This window comes from Lampris incognitus, chromosome 13 (genome assembly GCF_029633865.1).
Source record: "Lampris incognitus isolate fLamInc1 chromosome 13, fLamInc1.hap2, whole genome shotgun sequence".
NCBI lineage: Eukaryota > Metazoa > Chordata > Actinopteri > Lampriformes > Lampridae > Lampris > Lampris incognitus.
This window is the reverse complement of record NC_079223.1, coordinates 15,952,385-15,956,534: the sequence shown is the minus strand read 5'-3', so window position 1 is coordinate 15,956,534 and position 4,150 is coordinate 15,952,385.

Sequence of the window (4,150 nt, the reverse complement as noted above, 5' to 3'; positions counted from 1 at the left end):
GTATAACCGTGTTCCCTCTGGGTCCTCAGGTGGGCGTAGAGGCCGATCCTGGAGCCGCATAATGGGGGGACGCCTGCACATGACAGCTTTTTACGTGGCGTGGCTGATGCACCTGCAGCCACCACACGGTCCTTGGCAGGAGGTGGCCAGAGTCCAATGCCATGGAGAACCAAGTCAATCGTCTTGGTTCTTGGGGACCACCCTCTATTACAGCCTTAATCCACCTTCACTGCCGCTGTGACCTTGAGACATCTTCCACCAGTTCTGCCGTTGAAGTCCTTGTTGGATCGGGCTTCATCTGGAGCTTTCCCCCTTGACCTATCCGCCGTGGGTGACCTCACCAGGAGCCAAGCTCTGGATGGCACAGCTCTTGGGATCATTGGTACATGCAAGCTTCTCCACCACGGCAAGGTGGCGATCCAGGAGAAGATCAGTAGTGGTGAGTACCTACCAACAGAGGGACAAACCACCAACCGGCAACAGGGTACCCAAGGCTCATTGATGCACAAGTGCAGCGAAGGCCATCCTGTCTGGTCTGAACCAACAGGAGGTCTACTGTGGCACAAGTCACAGAAAATGTTAATGATGGTTACGGGAGGAATGTGTCACAACACACAGTGTGCATCGCACCCTGCTGCCTATGGGGCTGCGCAGCCGCACACCAGTCAGTGTCCATGATGACCCCTATTCACCATCGAAAGTCTCTACAATGGGCACACGAGCATCAGAACTGGACCTTGGAGCAGTGGAAGAAGGTCACCTGGTTCGATGAGTCCCGTTTTCTTTTAGATCACGTGGATGGCTGTGCAAGTGTGTGCTGTTTACCTGGGGAGGTGATGGCAACAGGATGCACCGTGCAGAAGACAACAAGCCGGTGGAGGCAGGGTGATGCTCTGGGTAATGTTCTGCTGGGAAACCCTGGGTCCGGCCATCATTCAGATGTGGATGTCAATTTGACACATGCCACCTACCTAAACATTGCTGCAGACCAGGTACACCCCTTCATGGCAATGGTATTCCCTGATGGCTGTGGCCTCTGTCAGCAGGATAATGCTCCCTGCCACACTGCACACATTGTTCGGGAATGGTTTCAGGAACATGATGAAGCGTTCAAGGTGTCGCCCTGGCCTCCAAATTTTCCAGATCTCAATTTGATTGAGCATCTGTGGGATGTGCTGGACCGACAAGTCCGATCCACAGCAGCTCCACCTCGCAACTTACAGGAATTGAAGGCTGCTGCTGCTAATGTTTTGGTTGGTGCCAGATACCACAGGGCACCTTCAGGGAGGCCACGCCTTGGCAGGTGGGCGCTGTTGTGGCAGCAGACGGAGGACCAACAGCATATTAGGCAGGTAGTCATGATGTTTTGGCTCATCCAAGACTGCAAACATGCACATATTTACTTGCACTCATGCACACATGTTCACCTCCCGTCTCTCTCTCTCTCTCTCTCTCTCTCTCTCTCTCTCTCTCTCTCTCTCTCTCTCTCTCTCTCTCTCTCTCTCTCTCTCTCTCTCTCTCTCGCTCATGCACACACAGTGCTGCTGCACCACCTTTCATTGCATAAAAAGAGCACATTATTCAGCTGTCTTGTTGTGTTATAGTGCCATCTATTGATGTGTATGAGTACATCCATCAGGCAAGGGCGACGCGTCAGCTAGATTAAGCATGTGTACAGTTCACATGGTGGCCATGCTAAAGTGATTACTGAGCGTTTACGTCAGCTTTAAGCTCTTCCTCAGGGGCCCCGAATGATTATTTACTTTGAGCAGTGTTTCGTGGTGACAGGGGATTTGTGTTTTTTGGTGCCCACATTTCATTATAAACCGAGCAGTTGTAAACGTCCATCATGAGGTTGTGGCGATCCGCCGTTATCATTCATGTCCGGGCCTTTTCTGCTTCGCTCTGCCCGGAGGTAAGAGAGAACCGACCAAACAGCTTCACGACCAGAACCACCGTACAGAGTGACACGACATCAGCTAGATTGACTTTTCATTATGAAGTATAGAGTGAGTTGTATACTATGTTCTCAAGATGAAATGAAAATACACTATTGGAGTACAACCTAATTTTGGCTTCTTTTTTTTCAACACGAGGAGTGTTTTTAGTGGTCGTTCTTGTCTTCTTCTCTTTTTTTGGCATCCGTCTTTACCAATTTCCCTTTATTGTGTTACATCATCCCCATGTTTGTTCTCTGTTTGTTGAAATTGTGATGCGCATCATCAAAGTGTTATCACACAGAAGGGCTGTGCAAAGAATTACCTATTACTGTTAAAGTTAGTTTTGATTTTACACTCCCAGACCTTGGGATGAGAGCAGTGGTGAGCGATAAAGGCCGTCGTTGGCTTCAGATTCTCGTGCTGAGTCAGTCTGTGCTATCACAGCTGAACCTGAACAGACCGACATCATTTCCTGTGTCCGTTCTGACGCCACAACACTGCGCTTCATTCTAGTTGGCACATTTCTGTTTTCCCCCTGTGCCATAATGAGTGAAAGCCACTTTATTGTGTCCTTCTACAGGTTACAGTGAATGTGTCCTCTGCATTTAACCCATCCTATAGTATAGGAGCAGGGGGCCGCTGCAGCACCCGGGGACCAACTCCACTTCTTCTTTCCACTGCCTTGCTCAGAGGCACAGACGGGAGTATTAACTCTAACATGCATGTCTTTTTGATGGTGGGAGGAAACCGGAGCACCCGGAGGAAACCCACGCAGACACGGGGAGAACATGCAAGCTCCACACAGAAAGGACCTGGGAGGGCCTGGGGTTTGAACCCAGGACCTTCTTGCCGTGAGACAACAGCGCTAACCCCTGGGCCGCCAGCACACAACATGCACCATGATACTTTTGCATGATCGTGTCGTGGTCAACAGAATACCATTCTCACCTTCCATAGCGGTGCTTGAACCATGGTCACTTAGGAGCACACAGGCGTCAGGCCCGTCTTCGTTGACCCGACTGTGAGAAGGGTATCACACCTTCAGATGATTCATTGGAGCTGCTTGGTACCCAGCAACAAAACGGTGTGATTGTGCGAAACGGTAAGCTGCTGCTAAAAAGAGAAGAGACTCGGCCATCCAAACTTTATGCAGACAGAGGTTTAAGAATACGCACACCAAATATGCTGCAGCACGAATCGTGTTTGTGGTAAAACTAAGGTGCTACGTGCCTTCTTCCTACTTTGTTATAAAATCCTAAAGGGGCTTGCCCCATCTTACCCGTCTGATCTCCTTAAACCATAACATCCATCCCGAGCTCTTCCCTCTCAACATACAGGGCTCCTGTGTGGACCCAAAGTTAAGAAGAAGTCAGCTGGTGGCAGGGCCTTTTCCTATCAGGCCCCGTTCTTGTGAAACAAACCGGCCTGCTGCCATCAGACAACCAGAGTGTGTTGAGTCTTTTAAACCCAAACTTAAAACTCATCTTTCTGCCTTAGCCTACAATTAGTTGCCTTTAAGTTGAGTGCTTCACAACCTGTACTGCATAGCAGGTTGGTTTCTGTCTCAATGAATTTACCAACCGCTGTTCTGCCGACCAGATTATAGAGTATAGATTATGACTAATTGATGACTTAATTGATTATGACTAGTGATTACTAACTGTTCTCTTCTCTCACGTCTTTTCTCTCTCTCTGAATGACGTCTTCTCCTTTCTCTTTTTGTGTGTGTGAATGGTGTGATGTGAATCTCCCTTGTGTGCACGTGCAGTCTGTCCTCCTCCCAGGTCTCCGTGGTGATGGTGGTCTCCACCTGGATGCTGCTTGGCATCCCCCTCATCACATTTTCTTTTTATATTTTTTTTTAATATGGTGATGGTGGTCGCTTGGCTCGGGTCCTGGACTGTTCTGGTGGCGTCTGGACACTGCTTGGCGTCCTCCTCATCATATTCTTCATATATTTTATAAGTCCATTATAATTCTGTTATCCTCTTTCAATGTTGTATTGTGTAAATTGTGTAAACACAACATCCACTGCACGTTGTCCGTCTTGGGAGATAGATCCTTCCTCTGTTGCTCCTCCTGAGGGTTCTTCCTATTTTTTCTCCCCGTTAAAGGGTTTTTAAGGGAGTTGTTCCTTACCCGATGAGAGGGTCTAAGGACGGGATGTTGTGTTGCGGTAAAGCCCACTGAGGCAAATCTGTAATTTGTGA